Below are 23,958 nucleotides of genomic sequence, written 5' to 3'. Positions count from 1 at the left end.
AGCTTCTACATAGAAATATAGACTGCTAACCCCTTGACATTTCTTGCTCATATAGACCTTATCATTGCCTCAGTGGTTCGATCAGCACTTGAGAAAGGCAGAATAGTGTAGCAAGTCTGAGCAGGACAATGGGAGTCAGCAGACCTGGGTTCAAGTTCTGATTTGCCAATTCAGATGTGTGTGAACCTCGGTATATTCACCTTCCCTAAGCTTCAGTTTTCACAGATGTAAAATGGTGAGGAAATAGAATTTATAAGACAGAAAACGTGATTTAGCCTTGAAAAGAACCCACGTTGCACGAAACAATGGTAATGGATTAGGTTTAGAAGGAAAAAAATGCCAAGAATGAGCTGGTGAGGTAAAGCTATTTATATTTTGTGGCCAGAGGTACAATGGTCAACAAAGACTATTCTGTGAGCACCGACAAGTGGGGAAAAGGCCCTACTTAAGTTCAAATCGAGACAGACTTTATCTTGTTTTAACAGTGAGAAGAACAAAAAGCTTTCTTCATAAGAAGATAGGTTTTTAGGATGTTTAAAAATTCATGTTTAATTTCTCTGGAACCTAATTTCCGGGGACAAGCATCTGGAAACATTATATTTTCATTTAACTTATATAATAGATTTAGTATAGAAAATGGAAGTTCTTTCTTTAAAAGAAAGAAGAAGTCCCTTTCTTTAAATGGTAAAGGAACTTGCCAGTTTTCATGTTTCCCTGTGTGAATAGTATAAGTTCCAGCTCAGGTGTCCCTGGTCTGCCAGGCAAGTCAGGCCCAACTGAAGGTCATCTCCATATCTTGATGGAAGAACTCAGCCAATCTCTACGAGTGTGTGTTGTTGACAAGGATGGCTCAGTGGACACATATGTGCTTGAGGGCATTCAAGCAAGCCATCACTACCACCACCACCATCACCACCACAATCAGTACTTCCAATCCAAACAGGATGGGAGTTTGTTTTTTTTTGGCAATGGTTAATAGTGCCTTTTTCATAGTATATTCATTATGAAGATTTCATGAGACGATGCATGCCCAACAAATACATTTAATCAGTGATACTGATTCTCACCTTGGTGCATGTGGGGACTTACCTAGGAGCCCATCCCTTGGCTACATTGCACATACTCCCACTCTTCTCATTCCCTTCCTAAACTGGGTTCTCACCTTCTACTCCATTCTGCAAAAATACCTGCAGCATAGATTGTGCATACTAGTGGTTGAGATTTGACTCAAAATTTAGCACTTTTTTTCATGTCTCAGTAGGATTTGGCCTTAATCCTTACGGTCCTACCAGTGTTTCCTTGCTAGAGGTCTGAAAAGCTCTCTAATTTTTATCCCTGAGCAATGGGCTCGCTCTTTCTTCCTTCCTTCCTTCCTTCCTTCCTTCCTTCCTTCCTTCCTTCCTTCCTTCCTTCCTTCCTTCCTTCCTTTCTCTCTCTTTCTCTTTCTTTCTTTCTTTCTTTCTTTCTTTCTTTCTTTCTTTCTTTCTTTCTTTCTTTCTTTTTCTTTCTTTCTTCTTTTCTTTTCTTTTCTTTTCTCTCTTTTCTTTTCTTTTCTTTTTTCTTTTCTTTTCTTTCTTTCTTTCTTTCTTTCCTTTCTTTTCTTTCTTTTCTTTCTTCTTTTCTCTTTCTTCTCCAGCCTAAAATGTAACAGGATCCCTTGGTAGCCCATGTATCTTATAAACTGGAAAGACTGATTTCAGTTCTCCCAACTCATTTTGGGGATGTCAGAGCTTAGAATCTTTGCTCTAGCTAAGCAGAGTTGCTTATGATTATTTCTGGTTTCTCAGCAGCAAAGCTACTGAGTTACTGGAGCCACAGTTTGATATTCATTTCTCTACAATGTCTCTAAGGCCTATGTGGGTCCATAATTGTGTAGAATAAATAAATTTCTGAAATATCTATCAGTGCAAAATAAGGAAGATCTATATATGAAATAGATTGCCTATGAACAAACACAAATGTGGCTTTCTGATATTTAAGAAGTAGCTCAAATTTTGACCTGGGGTGCTTAACAAGTATTTCTATTTTACCTGCAGTATTCTATTCTCAGTTATTAATGGATTGGTATTCTCCTCCAGAGTACTCACCTGTTCTTTATATAACCTTGAACTTGTACTTAGTTTCTCTGTGTTAGTTGAGCCTACAAATGCTCTGCAGTTTCTCAGTTTCTGAAGACAATATAATACAACTTAAATCCTCCTGTTGTAGATGAAATAAGATTTTGTGATAAGAACATTGTCAGGAGCAGGAGGAAGATTAGTGGGAAATTAAAGTATATATATATATATATATATATATATATATATATATATATATATCTTCTGAAATGAGATAAAAGAGACATGAGATAGGAGACATGAATATTCCAAATCATTTAGACCACATTCAAAATCAAGACAGAAATGTCCCTTCTCTGGCTTTAAAAAATTTTTCTTTTACATTTTTATATTTTGATTCACTTCTATTCTTTACTTTGCCTTAATTAAGACCTCGAATTTAGGCTGATTCAAAGTTTGTTTTCCCTAGTTTCACTTTACTTCATTTCCTTCTGCCATCATCTTTATTAAATCTTCAAGTTTTTCTACAAGGGCTTCATTAATAACTTATAATCCATAATTTAATGCAACCTAAAGGGAATCTTTCCTGATATATGCATTTTCTGTGTATTATACTTTCCTAAAAGTCAGGCTTTAAAATGAAATTTATATGTTAAATTTCTTACTAGCATTTGGAAAATGCTGATTTTTTTTGGAGAATAAAATATTAACAATTTGTAAATTATTTGACAAATTCCTGTGATCTAATTCTCTAATCACTCCCTGACATCTAATACATCTGCCACTGGCTGTACACGGCAAGTGGGGCTGGATCTTGATCACAGAGCTGCCTCATGTTCTGCAGTTGGACCAAAGTCAGTGGTCCTGCTTTTGTCGGGCACACAGAAGAGTTTTTCTCCCACTAAGTCTCTGTGCAGGCAGAACTGCCTCTGAACTATGGCTAGGCATGGTTGGGGCTGAGTCACACAGGACCACTTCAGGATCTATGTCAAATTAAGGTCAGCAGGCTAGCCTTTGGGGCAGACAGGAGTATCTCCTTCTGGGTCCCCCAGTGGGCAGGACTGTTCTCCGTTGCAGCTGCAAAGGTCTAGAGCCAGGTTTGGGGGCTTCTCCAAGATTCACTGTTAGACCAAGGTCAGTGGGTCTCTACCTCTGGGAGCATGAAGGTGTGCATATCCCATTAGATCACTGGGTTGGTAGAAATGGTCCTCAGTCTGTGGTTGAAAGGGGCCATTGCAAAGCCATTTCAGATCTGCAGTTGGACTGAGGCCAGAGGATCTGAGGTCAGAGGAACAAACATGTCTCTCCCTAGCCCCTGTGTGGGTAGGACTGTCAGCTAAGAGGAGCTGCAGCCAAGTCATGGGCTACTTCTGGGTTCACAGCTGGGATTGAAATTGGCAGGCCTCTTACTGGGAACACAGGTGGAAGTGTTGACCTTGACCATTGGTGGATGGTAATGTGGCAGAGCCAAGGCCAAACAAAGCTATAAGTTGAGTCCATGAGGGGTTGGGGCTATTTCTGAGTCTGTAGCCAGGACCATTATCAGTGAGTCTGCCCCCTGGGAGCAGGCCTGCCTTCTCAAAATGGCACTCCTTGGTCTTTGGCTCTATTAGGTTTCACCTAATGTTTTGTTATTTTAGATATAGAAGCCAGCTTAAGCAGGGCTCCACTGACCTCATTTGGGACATGTTTTAAAAAAGATTTTATTTTTATTCATTTTAGAGACAGAGAGAGAGTAGGCAAGTAGGGGGGAAGGGTAGAGGGGAGGGAGAAACTCAAGTAGCCTCCATCCTCAGCAGGAGCATCACAAGGCAGGGCTTGATCCCACAACCCCAAGACCATGATCTGAGCTAAAACTAAGAGTTGAACACTCAACCAACTGAGCCACCCAGGCACCTCTAGGTTCATAGTTCTTTTACCTGGATCCCAAAGACACTTTTTACCATGGATGGTTACCAAATTATTGTTTCTGGGGGTAGATATGAATGGAGGTGGTGCCCTCCTATTCTGCCATCTTGCTCACAAGTCTCATTTAAAATTTTTGAGAAGCCTAATATTCCTTTCTTAGTCTTAGCTTGAGGGTGAGTTGCCTTCCTCCTTTGCGTTAGTTAGTAGTTGAAAAAAATGTAGCCTTGTTATAATCACATGACTCACTGCCCATCATGGCCCAGTTACTGCTCTGCTATGAAGTTTTGGTCTTTGAGAGTGAGTGTACTTCCCATTTTGTTCCTCTGGGCTGTCACTCTAACAGGTAAGTTAGGTCAGAATTCCATAGATGTAAATTTAACTTTATATAACTGAATTAACTTTTACTTTGCAAGTAGGAGAACTAAAAAATTTTAATTTATCTTGTATGGAAAATTGTATATATGGGTGTCAGACTAATCTCAGCTCTAGCCACTTAAGAACTTTATGCATTTTCTTGTCTATGGAAGATGGGATAATAATAGCTATTTTGTAGGGTTATTGAGGATTAGATTTGTTATTTTGAACAACTTATAATTCCCAGTATATAATTCCCAATTCTCTTTATAATTCCCAGTAATTCCCAAGTACTGTTACTTGTAGCTATCATCATAATCATCATTATCAGCATCATCATAATTAAGATTATATAAAAGAGATGTGTGTATATGTGTGTGTGTGTAGCTTCTTTTTCTTTATTCTGTTCAGTAGTATGGTGGGATCATGTTAAATATATAATTCTGCTTATACTGCAGAATTGGCTATCTCCTTGTAACTAAAAATTTTTTAGCAATATTAACTAGTATAATTGCAGTAAACTTTGATAGGCTTCCCCCAGGTTGCCCTTCCCTCCCTCCAAATTTTAAGGCAGGTGACATTATGTATAAATACTCAGCCTACTGACTTTTTGTAGTGGTGATGATTCTTCATAGATACAGCTTACTTTGCCCTTAATTAATTCATCTCACTATTGCTCATTTGGATAACATTAAGTACAATCTAAGAAATATACCAAAGATAACACTTAAGTATAAACTATAATGCAACAACTGTTTGTGCCACTCTTCTCCCTTTGTTGTTTTCACTTGGGTCAGGTAACATTCTTTCTTACTATGTAAGATAATGCTGGTGTCCAATTTCTGAGAGCTGTTTACTTGCCTCTGAATCAGAGGATGGCAAATTGGGGTCCATGGGCTACTCTTGTCTTATCCTGCTATCTGCTTTTGCAAATAAAACTTTTTTGGAGCACAGACACTCCCATTTGTTTATGTATTACTGTCTGTGGCTGCTTTGATGCTGCAAGGGCAGAGCTGAGTAGTTGCAACAGAGACTGCATGACTCGTAAAGCCTAAAATATTTATTATCTGGCCTTTTACAGAAGAAGTTTGCCAACTCCTTCTCTAACTCAACAAAACCCAGATTTTGGAACTGTGATTCTTCTTGTGGGCCATGCTCTAGCCTGCCTTATCTTGACCAATTTAATTTGGGAGTGTTTTTCTGAAAGAATATTAAAAGAGTTTAAAATTTCATTTTGAAATGAATATTGGCATCACAAGGTATTTTGATCATGGAAAAATAGCATTTAAAAATAATTATGAGTAACATTGCTGTTTTACAGCTTGCCAGAGAGGCACTCTTAATAAATGGCTACCAAGGATTGGAAGAAGTGTGGAGGTTTGGGGAGAGAGAGAGGGCAAGAGAGAGCAAGAGACAGAGAGAGAGAGAGAGAATGAATGGGCCTGTATTTTGGCAATAAGGATATGAAGAATCTACACTTTACTTATAATTTTACTTGCAGTTTTTCTTATCCTACATAATTTTCAAAGCAGAGAAAAGGCTTCTCTTTTCCAGAAAAGACTTGATTCCCGCAATTAGTAGCCTATGCTTACTGTGGAGTGATAAGAAGATCATTCTATGAAGTTCTTGGAGATGTGTGCTGTAATTGTCATGTAATGATGGAAGAAAAACCCTCTAAGCATTGTTGACAACTTACTGGCTACTGCAATTTTATCTCTTCAGAGAACAGTTTACTATTACTGCATGGTGCTAGTTATATCTACTACTTTTGAACTTGTAGGATGAAAGTGAGAAAGCAATCATTGCTGGGGAGTGGGGTGGGCGCAGACCAGAATGTTTAGTTTCATATTCACTTAGTCATGGGGAACTAAAGTGGTGTATTTTTTTTTTTTAAGATTTATTTTTAAGAAAGAGAGAGGGAGAGAGGACTCAAGTGCATCATTGAGCACGAGTGGGGCGAGGAGCAGAAGGAGAAAATCCTCAAGCAGACTCCCGCTGATCATGGATCCCAACCGACTGGGGCCGGCTCTCAGGACATTGAGATTATGACCTGAGCCAAAATCAAGAAGCAGAGGCTTAACCAACCGAGCCACACAGGTGCCCCATAAAATAGTATAATTTTATACAGGCAAGTTTCTCTTTCTCTCTTGCTATTTCTCTCTTTCTTGCTCTCTCTCTCTCTCTCTCTTAAATTTATTTTGAAAAGAGGAGACTCAATTCAGGCAGCTAGAAAACACATGCAAACTCTTGATTGTAGTAATTCACTTAAGAGCAGACAGGTGCATGCATGATACAGCAGGTGGCTCTAAAATGTGAAACTACCACAGCAGAGATTTCAAGAGAAATCCTCTCCCAAAGCTAGACTCCAGTTTGAGTTTGTGCCAGGGGTTAGAGCTTAAAAGCTTTATAGAAAGTCATTTTATTTCCAGTGCAACTTTGCATTTTTAAAGCTCAGTCTCTTTTGTATCCATTTGAAATGAATTTTCCATTCTCAGATTCATTTTCCATCTCGTAGGGACACTTTTCTTTCTAAATTGTAAAACTTTCTTTACCTTGATCTTTTCAAAATTATTAATATTTTTTATTTCTTTGCTATATACCATTTTGATGAGTTTGGTTAAAATAAACTTCTCCATTGTCCCTTTAATTCCTTTCAGAAGCTTTTGGAGAAAAGACTTCCTTCCAGGAAATTTTTAATGACAGATTTAATTTCAACATGTATTTATTAGATGATTTTATTGTTAACATACTGTTCCAGGAGTTTAGGGAGATACCAAAAAGAATAAAACTTAGACTCCTTCAAATTTCTTAGAATTTAGTGATATGTGAGTTCTTACTAGCTTTAAAATTCAGGAAGAAAGATGGATGGATAATAATAGAATAAACATTGGAGTTACGATGTATGAACAGGTCCTAATAATGGTGCAGACAAAATATACTGCTGTGGTGACTTTTGTGTAGTTTTGAAAGGCAGTAATCCTTCACATGTGGTCTTTGCTCTGTCTCCCTTGTCATATCACCACATCAGAAAAGGTCTATATATCTTGTATATATCTTATATGTTTAGGTATTATTTTGTATCTGTCTGTCTTGGGTTACAGTTCTTTTGTTTAGTTATCTTAAATTTATAACCTCAGAATGGATCTACTTCATCTGGCTTTTAGCCTTTCTTCAGTAGGCCCATGTGGAGACTAGCTCTAGCACATAATCTGTGGGGCAATAATGGCTAATCTCCTGACTCGCCACCTCCTCCTTGTTCCCCATATTTCCTGCCTTGTTTCCTGTAAGCAGTAGTAGTTAACAAATCAGTCACCTTGTTTGTGCACTCATATGAGTCATAACAGTAAAACCTGTCATATACTGGAGAGGAAGTAAAGAGTAGTGGATGAGTAACACACAGTCTTTGAACTCATATTGCCTGGTTTCAAACTCCGGCTCTGTGGCTTATGAAATGAACAGTCTGGGAGAAGTTACTTACCTCACTTTCCTATATCAAATGGTGGTATTGACAGTATTTGACTATACTCAAGTTGTTAGGATTAAATGAAGTTATCCCTAAAAGTATATAGAAAGGTATTAGTTATAGAAGGAAAGCTCAATGAATGTTAAGGTTTATTATTACTAGAAATAAATAGGCTTGGAAAAAGATTTCCTTCTTCTACTTTTGCTTTTGAGAATTTTTTTTTCTATCCACATTTTCAGGATTTCACATTTCTGTGGTCAGGATTTGCTATTGAAGGCCATGAATCAATGTGATGAATTGAGAGAAATTTCTGAAGAGTGAAGAGTTTGGGTTGTGATTTAAGAAAAACCATGATAGAAGAGAAAAAAAATGGGGATATTTTATACCTGTGGCATGGGGAAGAGACCAGTATTAGAGAGTGAGGATCAAGTGTAAAATGCCTCAAAAATTAAATGCTGTACAGTTTATGAGGATGCCAGCAGTTTGATATCTCAGGCAGTCATGCTGCAAAGGGAAGGTCACTTGGTTACTGCTGTGGAGCAACCTGGGTGTCCACTGATGTGGGGCCCAGCTGTTCTGGCAGTTATTGTTCCAATGTGCAGAGCTTCAAAACCTTTGTGGACAAGGCTACACCGAAGAACTTTCAAAGTGGGGACAACAGAGCCCAATTTTCATAAAGCTATGTGAGTATAGCTTAGAAAGATCTATCCAGAGTTGAAAATTCTGGAGTAGATCCAACTGGAAGTCTAGATTATTACATGGTTTCATCTTTTAAAATTTTTCTACAGCATGTTGATAATCGGTCTCTGCCTTAACATTACTTGAGCTCTGAAGGATCCTTCGTAGTAAGCTTGCTCAGTCCTCTGTCAGACATCTCTAATGATCAGCAGGAGATTTAAATATTGAGCTATGAATATTTATTCATATAATTTATTATTTATTATTTATTTATTCATATATTTATTATTCATATTTATTCATGTAATTTATTCTCATGGTTGTAGAGTCCCTTCTTTTGGCTCCCACAGCAGCTTGCATGTATGTCTATCCTGACAATTACAATACAAAGTAACTGTAACTGTTTACCTGCTTCTCTTTCCTGTTGGACTCTGAGCTCCTTGGGGACAAGTGACATGTTTCTCTAGCCCCTAGCATGATTCTGATCAGGTGAAGGTCCCTAGGAAACATTCATATCCTAGGGTTATACTAAGCAAGGCTAATACCTCTCAACATCTAATAAGCCATCAAAACTTTGAGAATGACTATGACGGCAAACAAGTCTCAAGTAATATCTGTACATCTGCAAACAATATTATTTGTAAAATACAGGTTGGTATATGATTCTAAACATTCAATTTTCCTGTCCTTGTAAATGTTTATATTTTGTGCTTATTCCAGTTTGTACAAGTCCTGAGGGAGTTGTAACAGTGTCAATGGAAAGTACCGGTTACCTTTTTAAATCACACTTCTACAGGTTTCTGGTGTTTATGGTTCACCACAGGAAGTTGGGGTATTCACTCCAAGCAGACTATGATTTCTGTATCTTCAGGGATGTGTCTTCCTTCTTAGCATAGTTCTTGTGGCTGGCACAGTGCCTGGTACTTTGTAAATTTTCAGTATATACCCATCAATGCATAATTAAATGAACATTTCTACTAAGTTGTTAAATTCAGTTATTTTACTTAGAAAAAAAAGAGATTTCATGTTACGTACACCTTTTCCAAAATGTTTAGGAGGCTCCCTGATTCCTCTGGGAATTTAACATTAGGTGAAACCATTATGTCTTTAGTATTTTTGCTTATGATTATTTCTTTCCTTTCATTTCTTGAGTGCATTTTTAGAATTAGTTTCAGAAACTGAGTTTTGAAACCTCTGAGCCATACCATTAACCAAGTCATTTAACAGTATGAAAGTGCTTTCAGAGAAATAGATTCAGGGTTTCCAGAGGAAATAATTTCCCTTCTCACCACTGGCTAGGACTTTCGAAACTGCCTTTTTGCCTCCTGAAGTTAGTGATAGCAGCAAGTGGCTTCTGTATCTATTCTAAATGCAACCTTCCATAGCAGCATTATAAAGCTTGCACTGGCATCCCTGAACATCCCGTTAATTAAGAATTCACAGCCCTGTTTCTCCTTCATTCTCCTCCACGGCCTGTGCTGTCAGCTTTTGCTCCTCTTCCTTAGTAACGGAAACTGAAATTAGAATTCCGAGTGGAGGCGTCACTCCCTGAGGAGACTGAGAACACCACACTCTTCTGAACTTGTTCTCTTTCAGAGCATCTGTCAGTTGTAGCTCACTCATTAAAACGTGGACATTTCATCATTCTGTCACTCACTTAGTGTCTACCCCTTGGGCAAGTAATGCCTTTGTAGAAGGAGGCGTACTGGAAACACTCATAGTTAATAAACCATCATTGTAACCATGCACTCATGAACATAAACAAACATTTTTCTCAGGTGTCCTATTGGTAGATAACTCCAATTTAAAGCCTTTAAAGGGTAAGTCAGGATATTAAAATCTACCTCATAGGGTTGTTATGACTAGTGCATGAATAAATGTGCTTAAATTGGTTTGTGCAATGGCTGAGAGATAACAAGCAGTCAATAAAATTTAGCACCTATTATTACCACTTTTACAATAATAAGTATGTATGTAACATAAATAAAATAAAGTCTTAATTACTTGACTAAATTTCTAGGCGTCCTAGCCTAAGAGCACCAATATTATTATAATTCAACCCAAAGACTTTAGTTGTAAAAGTGGAGATTTAACATGCATTTTATTAAATGGTATGTATTTTAAATAAATTAAATTGTATACATTATAATTAGAAAACATAATAGACAAGAGTAAAGGATCTAACAGGTTATTTTTAATGAATGTATGAACATAAAAGGAGTTTGATGCCTTTTGGTGAAGATGTAAGCTGATACAACCTTGCATCTTCTTGGATGTAGTACTTTTATTTTGTTTTAAAATCTAATGAGCACTGAGTGGTAGCTGATTTTTAAAGGCGATTTCCTTTCTTGATCTCAGTTTAAAGCTTAATAAACATACAAAGAGCCATTAAGTGTACACTTAATGTGACATGTAGAATATACTTAGATCATTGATTATTTTTCTAAATGATATTAATGTTGCTTCTATTTTATTTTATTTTTAAAAATATTTATTTATTTATTTATTTATTTTAGAGAAAGAGTGAGAGCAGGATACAGGAGGGGCAGAGGGAGAGGGAGACAGAAACTCAAGCCCACTGTGCACTGAGTGCAGCGCCCTATGTGGGGCTTGCTCTCATGACCCTGGGATCATGACCCTGAGATCACAGCCCAAGCCGAAACCAAGAGTCGGACACTTACCAACTGCGTTGCCCAGGTGCCCTTGCTTTTATTTTATATAACACCAATTTAATGTGCCATTGAAATGATAACTGTTTCTTATGAAGATATTAACTGATTATTTTACTCACATTTCTGTTGAAAAAGTTAGAGCAACTTGTTTTCCAAAAATAGACAATGAGGAAGGTGAGAAAGACTTTTAAGTTTGTGGTATTGCTTTAGAAAGGGTAGCACAGCCCAGTTTGTAAACTTGCTAATTATTTTGGCATTTTCTGGGCCTGGAACAGTTTCAAAATATATCCACACATTTTTACTGTCATAGTCAGAATTTCTTTGCCAGAACTGACTCAAACAGGCAAAGCTTAGCATGGTTTACAAAAGAAGATTATTTAAATTTATTTTTAGTAATCTGCCTCCCATTCCTCATTTACCACTACAGACTTGCTGGGGCAGACATGTAATTTTTCTGGGCCCTTTCAAATCTTTGTGTGAAACTAGAATTATATAATTGAAGGCAGTTCCTAATCTCTCACCTGTATTGATGTATTTATTTAAAAAAAAAAAGAGGGGTAACAAATAGGGACAGGAATATCATTCACAAAGCAGAATTGTATGTAATTTTTACTGCAAGTATTAAAACAAGGGAACATTCATATGCATATGTAGATGAATCTTTAGAGATGTTTCACAAAAATTGATAACCTAAATATTTATACAATATTACCTTTTTTGTGTTGTAGTTTTTCAATCAAGAGATAATGGTCTTGCAAAAGTGCTGAGATGTGGTAGGATTCTGGATATATTTCAAATATAGAAACAATAGGATTTCCTGACAGAATAGCTTGTGGGTTTTTGAGAAATAGAGGATTCAAGAATGACCCCAAAAGTTTTAGTATAAGCAACCAGAAGGATAGAGTCACATCCTATGAGAGAGGAAGGCTATAGATGGAGCAGTTTTGGAGGGAAAACGTTCAGTTTTAGAAATGTTAATTTTGACATGCCTATTACACATGATTGTAGAATATCTTCCCTTTGTTCTCTGACACCCTTTCTCTCCTTTTCTTTGTTTTGTTCTCTACCCCAGGAAATTGATCTATGTCCATTTCATCAGTGGGATCCCTTTACCCTTTGGCTTCTGATTGTGATCAGCCAATGGTGAACTCACAGGCTGGAGGGAGGAAAGAAAATGGGATCATGAATCTATAATCCTGGCTTCCCACAGCAAGGTTTTCCACAAGTTCTTTGTGTTACCTGACTAAATGTTATTACTATTCTCTTGGTGGTCTTATCTACACAATTTGCTCCTTCCAGTTGCTGTTGACTGCTCCTTCCCCTCATCACTTTGGCCTTATGGGGTCTTAACAGCTCTGGTGCTATTGATGCAGAGACACTGCACTGCCTACCATGGTTCCCCTACACTCTGCTCACACCTTTTTAAATAGTCACTTTGTTAATTAAGTCTCCTCAAATTTCCTAACTTAGAATGACCTCTGTTTCTTATCTGGACCCTCTATGATGTAATATCCATTTAGAGCTGAAGAGTAATAGTGACTATACAGGTTTGTAGTGCAGGGAAGAGGTCTGCCTTAGAGAGATAAATTGGAAGTTATTAGCATATAGATGGTATTTAAAGTCTTGAATCTGAAAAAGATTATTAAGGGAATAAATATGGATAAAATAGAAAAGGAATAAGTCCTGGGCTTCTTATGGAAAAAAATAGGAATCTTCAAAGGAATCCAAGAAGGAGTAACTAGTGAGGGTAAAGGAAAACTGAGTGTGGTCCTGACCAAATAAGGAAAGCACAGCAAAGAGAATGGGAGTGATCAGCTGTGTTAAATACTCCTGACAGCCAAGTATTATCAGGACAGAGAAGTGATCATTGAATTGAATAACACAATAGGAATAAAACCTTGATTAAAGTAGTTTTAAGAGAGAAGGTGAGAGGTTAGGAAACAGAATACAGATAATTTTTTGAAGAATTTTGTGGCAATGGGATGCAAAACAATGGGGTGGTATCTGGTGACAGAAGTGGAGTCAAAATAAGAATGGAGAACTTTCTGTACTTATTCTCTTGGTAATCTCTTATAGACACAAAGCTTTACACACTATGTAATGCACACACTTTATTGTAAGTGACATTCCAAGGAAAGGAAACAGAATGTGCCAAGGTCTAGGTCCAAGAGGAATCATGGTGCATTTCGGAAACTAAATGGTTACAAGTAGTTAAACATGGCTATAGGATAGAGTGAAGAAGAGATGAAACCCTTAGTTTGGTAGCCTAAGAGGTACTGAGTCCTTAATAAGCACATGAATGAGCTTGCCCGCAGATTGTTCCTCAGCTCAGTCTTGGATTTTCTGTAGCCCTTGATTGTAGTCTTATGGGAGACTCTGAGCCAGAAGACCAAGCAACCTCATCCAGATTCATGACCTACAGAAATGGGGAGATAATAAAATTGAAATAATTTGGTTTTGGACTAATAGTTATGTAGCAGTAGTTAAAAAATACCATTTCTTTTTTTTTTTTTTTTAAGATTTTATTTATTCATGAGAGGCACAGAGAGAGGGGCAGAAACATAGGCAGAGGGAGAAGCGAGCTCCCTGCTAGGACCCTGATGTGGGACTTTATCCCAGGACCCCGGGATTATGACCTGAGCCACAGGTAGATGCTCAACCACTGAACTACCCAAGTGCCCCCCAAAATACCATATTTCAGGAACTTCACTCCAGATGACACTGGACTCCTTAAAAGATTAAGGAGGGGCAAAACTGGAAGCAGTCACTCCAATAAGGAGGATACTTACAGAAATGCAGGTGAGAAGTAAAAGTTGCAAATAATGTACTCTCCTTAGACAACCTGGATGATCTTCCTTCTACTTTTCCCTGCAGATGTTAGTCCTCAGAGTATTTAGCTTGTTTCTGTAGGACAGCCAACTTTAGTCCTGGTGTCTCTTTTATATTGACCTATTACACTGTAGTTAAGTTTTCTGTTTGGACCTGTATTTTAAGGAATACCCTGTGATCCCCCAAAATTCTAAGAAGGAATATTTCAGCTTAATTACTTGGCCATTAAAATTGAGCACATCAATATCTTAGCATTTATCCATGCTTATCAAAACAATAGGATCAGGACCCTGAAAGAATAGAACACAGAACAGATGACTATTTTCATGCATGCACGAAAGAAGGGGAGGGAAAGGCATACTTACTGCAGTGTCTAGTGTCTGGTACATAGTTGGTGCTCAATAAATATTGAATGAATTAACAAATTGGTATATAAAAGCTGGGCCAAGGAGACTCTTATATTCAGGGAAGAATATTAGGGCACAGAAGGTTTGGAGGAGTCTAGGGTATTAGTGGAAGGAGAAAGTGAGGCATGAGGAGGAATTTGGGAAGAGGCACTATAAATAAAGTACCAATTTCACAGTTTTATCTAGACCTATCTATGCTTAACTCTTAAGGAAAAAAAAAAAAGAGACCTGACAAAGCTGAAGATTAGCACATAGTTTAGAGGATCTGAGGCAGTGCATTCTATTGCATAGGGAGGGGGAAAAGGACTGTTTTGTTCCTTAGATATTCTTGCAGTAGCTACAGATATAGTTTCTGGAGAAATATCCCTCAACTTACTCTGTCATTTTCAGGGAAAAGTCGATTGAAAGGGGTTTCCAGCATGTTCTGTGATTGTGAGCAAAAAAATCTATAAAATTTCAAGTCTGTGGAATGAAAAGAAATCCTTATTCCTACCTCTTTGATAGATCTGGAGAGTTTTGGTATTGGGGTTTTATTGAGCTGTATCTAATGATACAATAGATAGGCTGTGTTTATAGGGACTAGAATGGATTGTAGAATTATTACAATGGAAAATATTCAGTTAATAATGGAATGCATTAAGTAACAATGCAAAGAAGGATTAAATATTTCCTGTTTTCTGTTTCTAATTATAAAATTGTCACTTGTTGCTTAATTTTAGAATGCTCACAGCATGATTTAACTATGAGTTTAATTTTTCTACTATCATATTCTGAGGATAAAGATTAAAAATTTTGTCTATGTTTTCTCCAAATCTTATTGTTTTTCACGAGCTTTTCACTTAAATGGCAAAATGGTGATATCATTATTTTAATAAGATTAAACAAACAAGTTGAGCATCATATTGATGATATTAGAAGTTAATGTGCTTTTTGTCCTGTTTCTAAATAAAATGGAGAATTTAAATGTACTAGGATCACACTTTGTACCGTATAAAGTTTTTACACGATGTGCTTTGTTTAGAATGTAGCTTTTAGTAATTTATGCTTGGGGAAACAAATGAATATGTTAAAATTCCACCCTTTACACCACATGCAGTATTTATTAGTGAAGTCAACATATGCTTGACTCTCTTCATTATTACTTTACGACTACTTGTGTTTAACTAATAGCTTTTTTTTTTGTTTTATCCTTCCAATGTACTGAAACTTCCTGAATACTCAATACAGCTGTTCCATATAGTGACACTGCCTCATTAGTTTGATGCATTTGAGCATACATACTAATAAGGACAGTCACAAGGAAAACTACTTTATTTTGTTCTTCCCTGGTGTTTCTTTTTGAAATAAGAACATTTGCTACTAGTGGATGTTGCAGCTCAAATGTAACCAAAGGAAAAATCTCAGGAAAAGACACAGATGGTCTCATTGGACTCTAGAGAAACTACTTGTCTGTATCAGTGGCACTTTCTCCCTGGTTTATCTACCTGTTTGCACAACATAAAAATTAATTTTTCAAGTAATACTTCCATAGCTACAGTTAACATCAAGCCTGTAATTTCCTAGTGTGGGTGGATGAAGAGTTGCTTAGCTAAAAGTAGTCATGCCTAATAGTCTCTAGATAACCGTGTGGCTCTTTTCTATTAAGAGATTTTCCTGCAACGTGTGGCAGCATACACAGGTGTGCATTACTTATATGCATTCCTGCTTCAGCCATTGTTATGCATCATGAATTACACCATGGGGTCTGCCTTTCCTGAGGAGGAGGTGGAGGTATGTTCCTCCTCAGACAAATCCTAAATTGGATTTTCTGGACCATAACTGACATTGATGGTTTTGTCTGTAACAGACTTGATAAATAGTTTTCTTTTTTCTATTGTGGAATATTCTATTTGTTAGGAAGCTGTGTCAATAGAACAGTAGAAATTCATGCTATTATATTTGAAATTTAATGTCCATTCAATTTCACTGAAATGCTTTCTGAAAGACAGTCCCTATGTAGATTACAACATCTAGGAAGAGGGAAATTTTAAGCTGCCAAACTACAGTTGTAACCAAACATGAATCTTTTCCTAATAGATTTCCAATGGCTGGGTAGAGAGTTGGAAACTGGAGATTTGTTTTCAGGGCTCTGTATCTTGATTCACTAGTAGACTCTACTTAATTTGATTTCTTTTTACTCTTATACTACTAATTCTATTTTATCTAATTCTACTGAAAAATGAGCACTCAAAGCTTTTAGATATGTCCACTACAAAGAAAGAAATGCAAGACTTGGGTAATGACAGTGTGTCAAGAGATTGCAAATCAACAATATTTAGTTCATTTATATGCTTCTTTTGCCCTAAAAGGATTTAATGAAAGTTTAAAAATGTATACAATATATTAAAATTAATAATTAGAGGAGAAGCATATAGAAGTAGATAGATATGATTTCTTTGTTCTTGGAATCTTTTGGAAGCTCAATGTAACCTATGTTTAAGAGATATGATTATAAAGGAGGTGAAAGAGGAGACTGGTTAATGGAATATTTGTGTCAGCTAGCAGGCTGCTGCAGACAAATGGCAAGGCAAATCCTAACATCCATAGTCTCTTCTAATCTAACAAGTTTTAGAAGGCTCATTCCCCTTTCTGACTTTACCTAAAATCCATCTGGAAATGTTCTTGTAGTTTTAATTGGCTTTGTGGAATCCCTGCCCTACTGCCCCATGGCTCAGTGCCTGGCATATATTAAATACTTAGTAAATGTTAAATGTTTTATTACTAGAATGTTTCATTCAAATTGTATGGAGCTGTATGATTTCAGCAGAGGATATTATATTCATGAATATTCTGGATTTGATGTGCCCTAAATAAATCTATAGAGCATTTTATTCTATCCCTGAGGGAAAAAATAGAAAAAAAAATAGTTCTTATTTCATTATGGATACAATTTTTGGTCAATTAAAATAACCTTCAAAATGTTTTCTAAATGAGTAAGGAATTGTCCTTTAAATTTAATACCTCTGAATCTGACTAATTACAAGTTTAGAGATAAGATTTAGAAGCAAGATATAATATGTAAACAAAGGAAAAGATGATTTGGTTTTTAAACCAGAAGGTACTGGGCCTAATTCCAAAGGGTATATTGAATTTAGTTCTTAGTTAAAAGGCTACTATAAAGCCTTTCATAAGCATTCTGGGAGAGAAAAAGTATCCACATTACAAAGACCTTTAAAACCAAACAGATTTTTAGAAACTAGTTCCTCATCCTCCTGTACTGGTCATACCAGGCACTTTGTCCTAAGGGTCTGTTCCTTTGTAGTCATTAAAATATTGGCGAGACATGTAAACTGTAAGTAAATGCAAAATAAAGAGTAAAGGGTGGTCCAGATGGCTGTAGAGTGATTACTCGCTAGGGATAATGAAGAGTGAGATTTAAAAAAGATCCCTTGGATCAGGAGAGATATTAAAAGCAGGGAGGCAGTTAAGGAACTTGGAAGAGAAAATAAAGGAAGTTGAACACCTGTCCAGAGAGGTTGAGAAAAGTGGCCATAATTAGACAAGACTGTTTTTCATATTTTATTTATTCATATGGACAGACATATAATGGTGTTATAGTTTTCATCAAAATTTGGGGTAACATCAGCACTTAATTCTAGTTAAGAATTCTGCCTAATTTTGTCATCCTGTGTTTTCAGCCTGATGTGTATGTCTACACTGTTTCTTTTTCTTCCTTCTTTCTCTCCTTCCTGTTTATCTCTATATGTTTATTTAATATATACATATTTATTTTATTTATTTTCTACAAATGATATAAGAATAAATATAATAAAAAAAGCTCCACGTGATAGTGATCAATCAAGAGTCCCTTTTGGAGCAATCTTACTTCAACTCCCTACCTCCAACCTTACTGCTCTGTCACCAGAGTTAATCCCTGTGACTAGTCTATGTTGATTACTCTAACTATTCTGTGTTTAGATTTTTTTCCAACATATTTTTTTGAAGAAAGTAAAATTCTTCCTTGGGAGCATCAGGAAAAACAAAGTTGATGAACTTAGATGAATTCTCCCAACACTATGATCCTTATGGATTTATAAAAATCTGACCTGGCTGATTATGTACTGATATTTAATAGACATAAAATGTTAGAATACCTTTAGTTCTGGTGTGAGAAAAACTTCCTCATACCATATTCTTATACATGACATAAATCTTGCATAAAATATTAAAATATTCTAATTAGTACTGTTAGCCATTTATATTTATAAAATGTGAATAAAATTTAACCAAGTTTGATTTCATCCACTGCATATTGAGTTTTGTGGGGTTTTTTGACAGGAGGGAGGAAGTTCCCCATGACATGCATTTTTAGTGAAGCTACTTTAATTTTTACGAATGCTTTATAATAGTTATAGTGAATAACTGAATGAATAATGGGTAAGAAGATTCCTGCAGTAAAAAAGGTTCCTTCTTCTGTGTGGTTTTGGAGCATTGAATGTTGAGCCTTTTAGCTGGTAGTGGGTGCGACTGTAACGGAATTTTCTCATATGTTCCAGTTAAGTGGAGATGCTTCCAAGACATTAAGTCATTGTGTTCTACCAATCAAGTAAGCTTCATTTGGAACACAGTTGCACCTCTTCCTCTTTCATTGTACATAAGCAATGTGCTCTGTAACAGAACTTATTTCCATGTGCTTTTTCTTCTGGTCAATCAACTCCTTCAAATAAAAAGTTAAAGATACATGGCAGATGCTCAAAATTCCTTTTCTAAGTTCTCCAAAATTTAGTAATTTGTGCCAATAGCATGCTAAGAGCCAGGACAGGAATGGTGCACAGTGGTCTTTCCTAGGAGGGATACTTTGTACAGTTCTGATCTGAACTTAGTTTGAAGTCTTCAAATAAGTGATGTAATATTATTCCTGTAAACTTGCTTTTACTTGCATTCCAAATTGTTTCTTGAATGGTAAATAAATGAGTGGATTGAAAGCAGAGATTCGTATATTGTGCATGCTCCACAGTGTAGCTTACCATGAGAAAGCCTAACTTTGGCATGAGGTCGCTGACTGTAGCTGTCACTGGTGAAGTGGATTGCAAATTATTCTATTGCTTGTGAGCTGAACATTTGTAGCTGTGTCTCTGTTATTTTAAATTTTTACCCAGGGATCAAATTTTCTAGTAACTTAGAAAATGAGATGAAGAGATGCGTGACATATTCCTATACAAACGAAAAAGAAGGATAGTATGAACATTTGATGGATGTTGATGACAAAATCAAAAGCTAACAGAATATGTTGCTAATATATATATATATATATATTACATATATATGTTACTTATATATATTTTAAAATTTTTATTTATTTATGAGAGAGAGAGAGAGAGAGAGAGAGAGAGAGAGAAGAGACACAGGCAGAGGGAGAAGCAGGTTCCATGCAGGAAGCCCGACATGGGACTCGATCCCAGATCTCCAGGATCACTCCCTGGGCTGAAGGTGGCGCTAAACCGCCGAGCCACCCGGGCTGCCCTATATGTTACTTATAGATACTTATACACACATGTAATATAGATATGTATACATATATATTTATTTATATCTTATGTAAATCTGGAGGTTTTCTTAGAACATAGAAGAAGACCGTCCCATACCATAGTGCCTTGTGTGTGGATTCACTTTGTGAGAAATCTCAACTGTGGTAGTATAACTATGGGTAAGTTTTTTCCTTTTTCTGTCCCATGAAGTGTGCTTTCAGGTACCCTTTTAACTAGGGGTTGATGTCACTGTTTCTCTAGCCCAGCCCCTGATCTGTAATATTCCTGTCCATGAGCAGAGCTTTCTCCTACATGTTTCAATTAACGTGTTCCACCAAATTGAATATACTCCATGGCCCAGTAGGATAAAGAAAATTTCTATTGAAGATTTTAGGTAGTGGTTCTGAAGCCCTAGAAAATTGGAGGCCAGGATGAACTTTGTAAAACTGCTTTGGGTATTGAGAAATGAAGATTTTTATTTCTGTCTTTAATGACAAATTGTCATTAAGGATAAGCAAATTCTTTCCATCCTCTGCCTTAGAATATTTGGAATTTGGTTTCCTAATCTCTAGGTTGATAAAGAGTATATATCAAAATAAAATAAACACAAACAATAACAACAATGCACAAAATACCTACTAAACCCAGGGTTGATCAGTGTGGTGATACATGAAATTAAAATAAAAAAAAAAGAAATCAAAAGTATTTTTAGACTCAATTTTAAATCCCATTGTAAAATATTAAAAATAATTAAAGATAATAGGTACATATGTTAACATTAAATATCACTTAAAAAATAAACATCACTTATGGTTTCCTTTATTGGCACCGTTTTCTTGTATATCTTTCCAGAAATATTAGATTCTGTATTTATATACATCTGTTCCTCTCTCCTAAATTATAAATTCTTATAATACTTGCATATAGTAAGTTTATATGTGAAAACCTGAGTCTTACTGTTAGAAATGGAATTGGAGACAAAATCTAGAACAGGACTTTCAAATTTATGAGTTTCCTGGGGGATTCTAAAACGTATTTGTAAAAAAAATGAATAACTTCTTCCCCATCACTTTTCCAACCAATTAAACTGCCCCCAAATGTATAGACTTCAAATAACTTTCTGGTTGGATCTTGGTAATACTTCTTCATGTTGTATAAATAGTTTAAAATTCAAGCTAAATACAATCTACAGTGGAGTGGAGGTTTTTCTGCCCAAGTTATCATGGACCCTAATGCTCTTGCCAATTAACGTAACTTTATCAACTTTCTGATGGGATTTGGTCTCTTTTCTGCCCCTGCATTTTTATGAATGGTAATTATGCTCCCCTCAAATTATAGATAATTATCTCTCAGATCTATTTAAAATTTGTCTAACATCTTTCTTGATACATTATTTCAAACTTGCATTTTTCCAAAGAACAACAAATCCAGGGCATTGTTGTTTCACTGTTGACCACTGTCACAATATTATGATTATGTTTTTCTGTATATCTATATAGATTGCCTTTGATCAGGGTCCCTTAAAGGCCTCAGTGGGCAATTAATATGTGAAGGGCTCGTCTAGAGCAAAGGCTTTTGTCCCAAATTCCTACGTGGAATTTGGTGATTTAGGTTGTAGTTGAACCAGTGGTTAGCTCCTTTTGGCCATTTTGGTGAGAGCAAAATATTTTTTCCTTAAAGTGAGAGAAGAGCCAGCATAACCTGCCTGTCTAAAAACTTTTATGGAGGCAAAGGTTCTTACCAGCACTCTCTCAGACCATCTTACCAAGTATGGGAGGAAGAGTTAGAAAGGAGGAAAGGAGAGAAGAATGGCTGCAGTTTTTCCCAGAAGGGTAACATCCAACCCTATCCGTACTTTTCATTCTTTTACAAGCAAGCATGTATAAGACAGAAAGTCAGCCATTTTTCTGGCCTTTAATTTCCTCACTGCAATGAATACCAACCCATTAGCAAAATACACAAAAAATATCTTTGGTTTTGAGTAGCACTCTCCTTCCTTTGGGATAGATTGAAATGAAATATGCTTAGAGGCAGGTGGTGGTAACAGGGTGGAACAAAATTTGGTTCCTACAAGTGGACACGATGTTTTGTTAAAAGGTCAAAATTAACATGATCTAAAATTGTTGTGTTCTTATTGTGCAGCACTGATCTTTGGCACTTTGATCATCCTTTTATTTCTGAGGCGAGTAATTACTTTTAAGAAGAATCTTGGCCCTACCAGTGGATACCCGTTTATTTATCTCCACGTGCAGATGGAGTGGCTTTCTCTTCAAGCATTTGTTCTTGTCAGACTCATCAGCTCTCATAAGAAAATGTCAATATGGCCTCTGGGTTGAGGAGCTGTTAAAACATATGGCTTTGCATTTAACTAGAAAAACAGAATAGCTTCACTCCAGGTACTTGTCAGGGAATATAATCTTCAAGTCACTGCCATTCAACACTTATCAGAAGCTCAGCTGGGAGGAACAATATTTATGAAAGATTGTCTGAAGGACATGCAGTTTGTCCATTCACTTGGTTACTCTTAAATCTACTCCATCTAAGCCAGACGAGCAGAAATTCTGGAACACTGTCTGGTCCCCATGGAAATACTTTTACTAAATTGTGGTGTGGCATTTTGCCATAAGCTTATTCTGAGTGATGCTAGAAGGAACAGTTCTTTCAAATGCACTGTGTTTACTATGAGGCTATTGTTAATGATTCTTTACTACATTACACAGTTTTCTCTTTATGAGGGCCCACAGGAGAAATTTCTCTCTCATGTCAGTACCAGCCATGGAAGTTTCTACTTTGCAACTGGTTTGCCTATAAGCGTGTAAACACTGACCCATAACTGGGTTGTGCTTCTGGCTTTGAGTAATTTGCTAGCAAGTATAAAGCTCAAGTTGTAACCCATTTCTGGAAAGCTTATAGGAGTTCCCAACATATATTTTGAGGCCTGATTTTATGTCTGGTTTCACCTTATTTGACTTCATCTAATTTACCCTTTGTTCTGGGTAGGATGGGGAAGGGCAAAGAAAGTCTTCAAAAAAGGCCTGATTGGTGGAATCTAGAGGGGCAGTAGTTCCTGGATGAAGAAGAGGGATTCACTTCACCAGTAGGACAGAATACTTTGGTCTACAGATAAATCCATGCATAGATAACATTTCACAGAAATCCAGGTCATATTATTATATCCCGATGGTATGTCACTGTCTGTCTGGCACTCAAACATTCTGCCTCCAGTGACCCACTTTTTATTTCCTCTGGTCCTCCACTGAGGAAAAAAGCCTTTCTGCAGAATTGGAAAGAGAAGCCTCTCACAATAGGGTGAGTGGGGAGGAGATGGAGTTTAGAGATAAGAAGATAGAATCCATAGGAATTACATTGCTTTCAGAGTCCCATTCAGGAATTGTTTAAGTAGAAACATCTGAGTCGGAAGCGAACCATCCTGAGAAAACACTGGCACTCAGCCACCAAGTGAATGTGTGCGCCAGGCCATTAGTCACACAGATGCCTCTTTCACAGCTTGTGACAAAATCTGTCACTGATTTTGGCAGCGGCAGGTAAGTCATTCTTTCAAGGATATAACTGCATGCTACAGAAATGATAAACCTTAATTTTCATCAACTATTAAAAGGCCTTTTTGCTTTTTCTAAAGTATCACTTAAAGCGGTATTTTCCAAACTCTGATCTATGGAGGAGGATAAACGTTGTCTTTCATCAGCCTGGGATGTAAGGGGAATGTGATATGATGGTAATGCAAAGAGCTTTTCATGAAGCTAAAGTTATTTCATTTAAAATCCTGCGTTACATTCTGAGGTTATGTACTTCCTGCTTTTGGGTGTCCATATGTTCTTTCCTTTATGATACTGTGATAGTAGATTTTTTAAAAATGCCTCCTATTGTTAAGAAATAATAACAACTGAAGTGAGTCTGCTGGACTGGCAAGTATGGTGGTTCAGGTTTTCTACTGCATAAGGCGGTAAAATTCCATGTGAATTACATGTCTGGTGTTATCTAAATTCCACTAAAACTAAAAACCACCGAGTGAGAGAGGATGTGTGCTTTTCTTGTGCCAGATATACCCTTTTTTTCCCCTTA

General features: G+C 36.6%; 1 long non-coding RNA gene across 2 annotated transcripts in view; it reads left to right on the top strand.

Annotated features, from left to right (window-relative positions):
* The window catches only part of LOC140639887 (uncharacterized), a 142,590-nt gene that overhangs the window by 47,829 nt on the left and 70,803 nt on the right, over window positions 1–23,958 (top strand). For both annotated transcript variants that reach the window (XR_012036538.1, XR_012036539.1), the window contains 3 exons: window positions 6,215–6,416; window positions 10,977–11,157; window positions 12,205–12,346. This is a non-coding gene — a long non-coding RNA (uncharacterized lncRNA). The remainder of the gene's footprint in view (window positions 1–6,214; window positions 6,417–10,976; window positions 11,158–12,204; window positions 12,347–23,958) is intronic.

The sequence above is a fragment of the Canis lupus genome, chromosome 9 (assembly GCF_048164855.1).
Source record: "Canis lupus baileyi chromosome 9, mCanLup2.hap1, whole genome shotgun sequence".
Taxonomy (NCBI): domain Eukaryota; kingdom Metazoa; phylum Chordata; class Mammalia; order Carnivora; family Canidae; genus Canis; species Canis lupus.
This window is presented reverse-complemented; position numbering and strand designations above follow the sequence as displayed.